This window comes from Rhamphochromis sp. 'chilingali', assembly GCF_963969265.1.
Source record: "Rhamphochromis sp. 'chilingali' genome assembly, chromosome: 1".
NCBI lineage: Eukaryota > Metazoa > Chordata > Actinopteri > Cichliformes > Cichlidae > Rhamphochromis > Rhamphochromis sp. 'chilingali'.
The window spans coordinates 72811874-72822310 of record NC_137929.1 but is presented as its reverse complement, the minus strand read 5'-3'; positions in this window follow the sequence as shown (position 1 = coordinate 72822310).

Below are 10437 nucleotides of genomic sequence, written 5' to 3'. Positions count from 1 at the left end.
AATTGTAGAAAATCAGTTCAGGTCTTTACTATGCAGATTATAGATTTCTCACCCTTTTCAGTCTGGCTTTCAAAAGCAGCACTCCACCGAGAGTGCTCTATTAAGGATCTATAACGATTTGTTAATGGCTTCTGATGCAGGAAATTGTTCTGTGATTACTTTGCTTGATCTTAGCACAGCCTTCGATACCATCGACCATAAAATCCTACTCAACAGGCTGAAGGTTCTGGCTGGTATATCTGGATCCACCCTAGACTGGTTTTCCTCCTACTTATCAGACAGGACCTTTTCTGTTAGGACTGACAGGTTTACCTCTAACACTGCCACCCTGACCTGCGGAGTTCCACAGGGTTCAGTTTTGGGTCCATTATTATTTTCTTTTCAAATGCTTCCTTTAGCTGCATTATTCAATCGTTTAGTGACATTTCTTATCATTTCTATGTCGATGACATTCAACTGCATATGTCCTTTAAGCCTCATCAACTGCATAGGCTGTCCACCCTAGGCCAGTGCATAACTCGGGTTTCTGATTGGCTTTCCAGTAACTATCTTGTATTAAACACGAATAAGACAGAGACTATGATCATAGCTCCTGAACTACACTGTAAAATCAATCAGGTTCTTGCCCCTTTCGGTTCCTCTCCTAAGTCAAATATTTAAAATCTTGAAGTAATATTTGATTATTCTCTTTGCCTGGACTCCAATGTAAAATCTCTTTCTCGTTCCTGTTTCTTTCATTTAAGAAACATTTCTAAACTGCGACATGGTCTCCTCGGCTGAATTGCATTTGTGTCATCGTGTTTAGATTACTGTAATTCCCTGTTTACCAGCTTCGATAAATCATCTGTTTCTCACCCCCAAGCTATACAAAATGCAGCAGCCAGGCTACTAACACGTTCTAGCAAGCGAGCTCACATTACTCCTATTTTATGTTCTTTACATTGGCTGCCAAAAGATTTTAGAATTCGTTTTAAAATTCTTGTTCTAACATACAGAGCACTAAATGGCCCCAGATTATTTATCCAAGCTTCTTACAAAATAGACTGCTGTTCGTTGTCTCCGCTCACAGAGTCTGTTGGTGGTTCCCCGAACACGACTCAAGACCAAAGGGGGCGGAGCCTTTCAGTCTGTGGCACCAAGGCTGTGGAACAGTTTACCACCACAACTACGTTTGGTTGGCTCTGTTGAATCCTTTAAAAACCTTTAAAAACGTATCATTTAAAAAGCCTTCTGTTGATCAACAATTTTACATTTTATTTACTTTTAATTTTTTATATTGTCTATTCTGTGACTTAACTTTCTGCTTATTTTAATCTTTGTGTACAGCGCTTTGTGACGGCCTGTCTATGAAAAGCGCTTCATAGATAAACTTTACTTACTTACTTATTTGAGGCGACTGTGTTTGTGATTTGGCGCTGCATAAATAAACTTGAATTGAATAGAATTTAAATGAAATCGTCTAAAATAAAGTCACGACCTGGCTTAACAGATGCAACAGAGTGAAGAGTGTGGAAACATTAGTGTCATTTTAAAATACTCTAGGAGATACTACTAATACTAGGAGAGCATGAGTGGAAGAAGTCGTGTGATTCAGCCCAACCTCAGGCACACCTTTATTCAAACCTTGTCAGGTGTCAACTGACAATGAAGCCTTGGCAACTGAGAGTATATATATAGTCTCATCAGCTTCTGTACTTTATACAGAGGCTGATGAGCGAGGCTGGTCACAGCTCACAGGCCCTGATTTGGACTTTGCTGAACAAAAGTGTTGGAGCCAGTCTGAGTAAAAGCAGGCAGAAAGAGCCCAGCATCAGAGGATGAGGGTGGAGGAGCAGTCTCCATGCTGGCCAGGGTGGAGTTACAGACTGGAATTCAGTGTGGATAGACCGAACCTGGGTTCAAAGGGTTCTCAGGCTGCACAGGTGGGGACTAGTGCCAGAGCCTTGCTGTCCTCACACCTGGAACTGGGAAGGGTGCAGGGTGCTTATGGAGGTTTCTTCCTGTGAAAAGGGAGTTTTTCTTTCCCACTGTCATCACAACGCTTGCACATAGGGGTGTCATATGGTCGTTGGGGTTTCTCTGTATTATTGGTGGGTCTAGCTTACAATATGAAGTGCTTTGAGCTGTATAAATAAAGCTGAATTACAAAGCAGGTTTACAGCTTGGATTAAACATGGGTTTTGCCTCTGCGTGAGAGGGTTGCTTAGCTTTTGTGCCCTGACTTAGTCACCTGGATCAACTGCAGGATACTTTGTTTTGATTGTTCTATTAGTTACAGCCCCTTGGGTTATTTAATTAGATCAAGTAAGGAATAAATATTAAAGAGAATTTAAAGCAGTATAAAGGCCAGCCTGTGAGCCCCTTTGATATTATGTCTGCACACACGAGGCCGAGGTACTAGGAGTTATAGGACAGTTAGTTTAATAAAGCTAACAGTAAAATTCTTGAAGTTCTCAACAATCTACACTCACTGCTCATGCTGTTAGGTACACCTTGTCAGCACTGGGTTGGCTCCCTTTTACCTTCAGAACTGTCTTAATCCTTCGAGGCATAAATGCAACATGGTGCTGGAAACCTTGCTCTGACATTTTGCTCCATGTTCAAATGACAGTTCCTGCACATCCACGATGTGAATCTCTTGTTCCATCTCATAAGTTCTCCAATAGACCAAGAACTGAGTCACTGTTTCATGGTGTGCTGTCCTGCTGGAAGATGGTGCACTATGACCAAAATATGATGGTCAGCAGCAATGCTCACATATGCTGTGATGTTCACACGATGCTCAGATGGTACTGAGGGGTCCAAAGTGCGACATGAAAACGTGCCCAGAGCAGCAGCTGCTACAGGCAGGATGGATCATAGAGCAGGCGTCAGGTCATTGCTGTGACAGAGGAACGTTTGCTTTTATGAAGATATTGGTGATGAGACTTTGTAGAAAGCAGGAAGTAGATCATGTCTCACACCTGTCTCCTGTTTCTCACCTGCAGCTCCACCACTGAATGCTGGCGAGAGGCGGTTTGCTCCACCTACGTCTCTTCTGGTATTTTTGATTTTGGGTCTTCTCTCATATTTCTGTTTCTCTGTTTAATCTTGATGATGCTGTAAACACCGACCTCTGACCTGAAACTCCTGCCTCTGAGTTTAAACAGAAACTTATTTGATGTTTTCATTCATTTGGTTTTTATTTTGCTTTGGGATTTTTCCCCCATATAACATCTATCATTGAATGTGTGATGTGACATTTTTCACTTACAGCTAAATACACAAACACTCACTGTGGCTGTGAGGATAAGTGATTATGCTGAGATTACATGTAAAGGGTGGAAACTGTTTTCTTTTTGTGGTTTGTCTTTAAAGATAATCACAGTGCTTGATTCACTGCAGTTTTCCTCTTATATCTACAGTTTTCATGGGTCATGTTTTAAGGGAGGTACTTGTTTAGCATGTTTGTACTCACAGGCAGGACTCACAGTAGTTTCACTGACTTTTATGATGAAAACAAGACGATAACTAAACACCTCTGTCACTGAATAAGATCCAATCAGAAGTGCAGTAAGTTTCAAGCACACATTTGATCTGCCCCCACCAAACGGTGCAGCTCTTTTAGCAAACAGTGAAACTGTTTCTCATCCACTGTGACCAAAACTAAATGACACTGTTGTCAAAAGACTCTGCACACGTTCACGAACAGACTGAATTTACTCCACTAACAGTACAGACCAATGTTAGCCAATCAAATCAGTGTTTGTGGAGCATCAAATATCACTGCAGCAACTATCAGCGTGTTGCACATGAACACAGTCAGTAACAGGAAGCTAGCATGGCTAACGTTAACTATTAATGCAGGAACAGCTAGCGTGTGTCGTCAGTGACTGGGCATGCTTGCTATGCCATATACTGACGGTATGCTAGAGTGTTAATGGTTCCTGTAGTCCAGGGGTGTCAAACTCAAATACACAGTGGGCCAAAATTCAAAACTGGAACAAAGTCGCGGGCTAATGTTAATATTTATTGAAATATATTTATTCCTCCAGATATAAGAATGAATCTTTTCTTATGGACTCAAACACGTTTTGCTGAAAAACTGAATATGGAACAAGCAAAGCTTAATACTAAACAATAGATATATATATTAGCTGTATAATAGCAGTAGGCCCGCTCTAATAGTAATTTGGTATGGCTTCGCGGGCCAAATGTAATTAGGCTGCGGGCCAAATTTGGCCCGCGGGCCAGAGTTTGACACCTGTGCTGTAGTCCATGATTTAGAGCAGGGGTGTCACACTCACTTTACATGGGGGCCACATACAGTAATTATAATTATAAATGGCTTCAAGTGCACATTCAGTCTGTGAGACTCGTTTAGACTCAGACTCTGAGCTGTAGCTCTGTGCTACATGCTCACATTTCTGCAATGCAAACACACTTTGTATTAATTCAATTTAATCTAATATTCAACACTGAACTCTAACTTAAGTCTTTTTAACAGAAGCCTTATTTTTATGTATGTACTTGTACCACGGAGAACACATGAAGTTTAAGGACAAGTTTGAAACCTGACTCAGCAGCAGTGAGCCTGATATTTCTTTGTAACATAGCTCGAGTGCAGCTTTGTTTCCTTTGCTTTGTGTCTCTATCTGTGGCATCGTGACTGTACGACAATTATCCTGTGATGCACCGTGAAACAGCAAGCGCCGTACGAAACACTCAGACTTAAACACTTTTAACACGTTTAACTTTACAAATCCTCTGCTGTGAAGCTTTGCTGCTTTAAAAGAAACACTGTGTTTGTTCTCAGTAAGTCATTTAAACTGTGCTCTCTGCAACACACACACACACACACACACACACACACACATGCAAACCAAACCAAATCTATTTTCAAACTGAAGTGTTTATACTTACGGTGTGTTCACACCGAACGCGATGGACGCGAATAAAACGCCCCAAACGCCCCTAATTTGACGCGTGTACATTCGCGTCTCAACGCATGTCCAAGAAAAATCCATCGCGCGTCAAAATATGATATTTTGACGCGCGTGAACCGGAAATGTGGGAGGAATGTGGGAGGAAGTTGTGCCAGACCTGGTTTTGCAAGATGGCAGCTATCGAGCTAGCGCTTGAAGAGAGAGTCTCCCTTCTCTATGTACTGTGGAGAGCAGAGCAGCAGCGTAAAAGACGTCCTCGCCGTACCTGGGTCCATCAGGTCCTCCAGAGGCATGAGCAGTTTGGTGAGTTTCACCACTTGCTCCAGGAGCTGCGCCTGGATGACGGCCGATTCCAGCGCTATCACCGTCGGCCAGTTTGAGGACCTGCTTTCTCTCGTCGGTCCCAGCATCGCCCGCCTAGACACCAACTACAGACGCTCAATCCCACCTGCAGAGCGCCTGTCCGTCTGCCTGAGGTTAGTAAAACTATTTAATACGGTAGTCCTTTATTGATATCTGTGCTAATATGCTAATCCATCCAGTTATACACTGCTAACATGGATGTGCTATGCTAACAGTGAATGCTGTCGGTGTTTACTGATAGCAAACTGTGGTACAGAGACGACTCTTTATAATATTTCTAGTGATACTCAGAAGGTCTCATCAAGTCCTGATTTAATTCGATTTATGCTGTTATCAGTGTTTGCATGATAGCATGGCTGTGGTGTCACATCAATGTATGCGCTCGGTGTTTGCTGATATCAAACTGTAGCATTAGGACCACTGAGTTAACCTTTGTAGTGATACTCACTCCTTTTTATTTAGACCTGGTTTAATTCTGGGATAGTTGAGTATTTGTATATAATCCCTGCAGCTGTCAGACTCTATAGCAGGGGTCACAGCCTTTATTAAAACAGAGTTAGATAAAACTGAACAGTTTGGTTCATCTCTAGTTACATGGTTCTATCTTGATAAGCTGTCTTATCACAGATTAATTTTTCAAAAATATTAATGATTTAAGCAAGGAAAGGGCTACATGTCAACACACAACTCTTTATTTCTATTAATGTCTCACTTCATTCCTACCTGATTGACATGTTTAGGAATTATGAGTGATTGGCTCACTGTAGTTGTGAAAGTTGCTACCAATCAAATTATGATATGTTAAAGTTAAAACAAAACACAACTGTTTTAGATATTATCTAATATACATTTTGTAATTATCCTTATAATTACAAAAGGTTTTATGTAAGATTCATGTTTTGTGATTTAAATCTGACATCACAAAAGTATTTTGGAATTTGAATAATGTATTTTGTAACTGCAGTACACATAATACTGATTTTGAACAATTTTGTCCAGGTTCCTTGTCACCGCGGACTCCTTCAGGACCATCGCGTTCAGTTACAGAGTCGGTGTGTCCACGGTGAGCCAGATCACCCCCAAGGCAGCGACGTCCATCTGGGACTGTCTAGTGGACGACTTCATGGCTGCGCCTTCACCTGGAGACTGGCGGTCCATCACAGAGGGATTCCAGGAGCGCTGGAACTTTCCTCTGTGCTGTGCAGCTCTGGATGGGAAGCACGTCCAGACAAAGGCACCCCATATATCATATAGGAGACACACACATTGATATACACTAAATATTTATTTCATTTCTTTTTTGTGGTGCCCAAATTGATGCACCTGCTTGATTTTGTTTAAACAATTATTGCACACTTTCTGTAAATCCAGTAAACTTCTTTTCACTTCTCAAATATCACTGTGTGTGTCTCCTGTATGATATTTAACTGACATTTTTTATTGTAACAACCAACGATTTATACAGGAAAATAATGTCTATTAACAAGGTTGCCCAAACTTCTGCATCCCACTGTATCAGTATATTTTGTCATTAGTATAATATGAAATAAATTCTACATGTGTCAAGTCGTGTGCCAACATTTGCTGTGTAGTAGAACTGAGACATTAGTCATTATAAACATTTATTTGAAATAATATTAAAAGTCTCAAACAGAAAAACATTAAACATAAATATATAAAATATAAGAATTTACAGAGAGACAGGAATAAAAAGGACCAGCTGCTCTCCAGAGCAGGAACAAGGCTGAGGAGGAAATGCTCCATTGGAGACTGGTGTGGACTCTTCAGGGACTCCAGGGTGGCCAGCTCCACCACCGATGGACCGTCCTGGGACCCGTCCCTCATCTGCCTCGGAGCCGTCCTCCTCTGTGGGCCTGTAAAACAGCACAAAACACAAAGAAATGAGAAGACTGCTACTAGATTTTAATTTCAACATTGAAAAAAAAAAAAACAATAACAGGATATAATCAGATTGGTTGTAGATATTTAGTAAAGGTGATCACAAGGGAATCCCACCGACTAAAAAGGTATCAGTGCTTGCTGTACATATCTGTGGGTGCAGCAGCAGGAGCTCAGGGACTGGGGATGCTCTGCTGCAGAATCAGTTGGTTCTATCAATACAGTATTAAATGTTAACAGGTTGGATATAATAATCGTAGAGTAGACAGTGGTCCCTCATTTATTGCAGGGGTTCTCAGAATAACTAGCCCCTGGTCACAGTTCTCACAATTGATTCTCAAAGTGCAAACCTTTGTAGATTGCAAAACGTAAAAGTATTATTATGCCGCGGTTTGTCTTCATCTGCCCGCCACTTTCGTGCGCCTTTTTCCCTCACGGTGCAGGTGTTTATTTCCGAATGAGGCTCATAGTTATGTGTGTCTTTGTGCTGTTTTTTATATTGGACGTGATGGTTATCAAAACCAAATGTGATAAATTTGGCAAGCGCAGGAGACACGACACGGAGGAGATTTGTCAATCAGGCTGCAGAATGCAATGCTGTACTGTGCAATAAAAAATCAGCGAAAAAGCAAAGCAGTGACGGATGAACAGCGGGACCACTGTGTGCTGTTTATTAATAAACAATAAAATATATTCCTAAATGACAACATGCATAAAAGCAGAACGGTATTTGTACGTCAGTGGGAAAATAGCGGTGGCTTGCTAGCTTTTGTGCGGCTTCCCCGGGTCAGTGAAAACTTTCAAAAGAGAAATGAATGAACTTACCAGGTTGCCCGATCTCTTCACATATCTTCCTCCAAGCTCGGTCCTTTTTATTCCTGTCTCGGTACAGAAAGCAGCTGGTGTCGTACAGCTCCGAGTTGTTTGCTACCGCATTGATTAGCCTTCTCCTCCATTGAAGTATGAAAGGCTTTGACTGGACCTGCCCCTTTGAACTAGGTAACAGCCACGTCACCAGGCTCCTGATTGGTTGTCGCGGCGCGATTTGACGCTGGAGTTCAGATTTTTCCAACTCGAGCGGTAGACGCGAAACGCGCGTATGCACAAAATGCAACACAAAAACTCACGCGCGTGGTTTTATTCGCGAGTCAAACGCGCCAGACGCGCTACACTGACGCGCGTTTCGCGCGTTTCACGCGTTTTGGCGTTTTCGCGACGCAAATCTGCTTCCGAATTTTCGCGGGACCCGCAATCGCGAGTCATCGCGCCTTTCCATTGACTTTACATGTAAACCTGACGCTCTATTCGCGTCCATCGCGTTCGGTGTGAACACACCGTTACAGTCCGTGTAGCTTCTTACAAGAAGATGACTCTGTTGCCATGGTAATCCCTGCATGAATGGAAGCTCTTAGCCTCGGTTTTCTCTTGTTATTATTTTTCTTTATCATTTTTCCAAGTCTGACTATTACAGACAGGAACATGACTCCTGTCACATATTAGCAAATAAACTGTCTCTAATTTTACGGCAGTTTGGTTTTAATGGAGAGAGAAAGAAAACTCCAGAAAAAAGCAGGTGAAAGTTTCAAAGCGTTGACTTGTTTGTGAGCAAACCTGCACACTGAGCAGGGCTAATGATGATGTCCCTCTGTGTAAGTCATCGTCCTTTCTTTAATGTAGAAAAGCCTTTTTAAAAGCTGCCTTCGGCTCGTGTGCAGCCTGACACAGTGTTATCTCTGGGATTTCCCTCAGGTCTGCTGAAAGTGTCCTTAAAGTTGAATATTGTGACAAAGTGAATGTAACAGTGAGACTGAGCTGCTCCGTCTGTTTCTGCTGACTTCAGCTCCTTAAACATCCTGATTTATCAGCACTGCAGGCACACGAATGTCACTGTTACAGAGACGCACACACAGAGCAGGAATGTGACTGAATATCACTAACAGGAAAAACACCTTCAGCCTCAAACATGCAGTCAGCAGCTGCACTGGCCTAATGACAGACGTGAGCTAAGCTCAGGGAGCAACAGAGGGTGGAGGCTCATTTCATACGTCTTTAAACTCAGCAGTGGGAAATCCAAAGAGACTGACATGTGACAGAGAAAAGCATCAGTGCTGTCGGTTCCAGCCTCACCTTATAGTTTGCTTTTATTTCTCTGGATGATGCAGGGAGCCTGGCTCAGCAGCTGCTGTCATGTTGTAGCCGTGTGCCTGTGACTGTACTGTGATAACTCTGTGACCATGTGATGGACTTACTGTTGATGCTGTCCTGTATTAAAGTGTTACTGCAGCCGACCTGTCTGTGTGTCACTGTCTGTTCCTCAAACCTGTGGACTGCAGCGTCTTCAGCAGCAGCTGTTTGCTGTTTGCACCATCTGCTCAGATATTCTTCAGTTTAAACGTCTTTATTTAATCTGTGCTTAATACTCAACAATGAGGCTACATCGAATGTTAAATGTCTTCTTATTCTCCTCAACTCAGAACAAGCAGCTTGTTGAACACAGAAACAGGACGCTAGCATGGCTAATGCTAACTGCTAATGAAGGAACAGCTAGTAGTGTTGTCAGTGACTAGACATGCTTGCTATGCTATATACTTATATACTAGAGCGCTAACAGTTCCTGAAGTTCATGATTCACACCAGGGGTGTCACACTGACATTACATGGGGGGCCACAGACAGCCGTCTTTGACCTTAATGGGCCGGACCAGTGGAACTTCCTGTCACTGTGAAGGAGTCACATATTTAACTGTTTTTCTACATGATGAAGAAAAAGTGACAATGACAGAAATCTGTCAGCACGACTCTTTAACCTGTCAGAAATAAAATGACAGAAAAGTTCTCAAAGCTCATCTTTAGTCTTAAAAAACTAAAGTTTCTATAGCATAAAGTGAAAAAAGAAGGTTTTCTGTCTCTAAAAGTTTATTGCTGAATTACTTTGTGTCGTATGAATAAGTGAGGTTTGTATCGGCAAGAAAAGCTGTAAAACTATGAAAATTCAAAATGTCTGCTTGTGCTTGATTGTTGTGAGCAGCAGATCAAACAAGTTAAAATAATCAATTATAATCGGACTGATTCTTATGTATCGCCTTCCTACTCTCCTTGAGCACTCAAAGCGTGCCACATTCACACAAGCACTGTTTCTATGCTTTAAGTGCTTACTAACTACCATTCACACACATTCATACTGCGATGGATACACCAGAGAAAACTTGGTGTTAATATCTTGCCCAAGAATATTTGGCATGCAGAGTAGG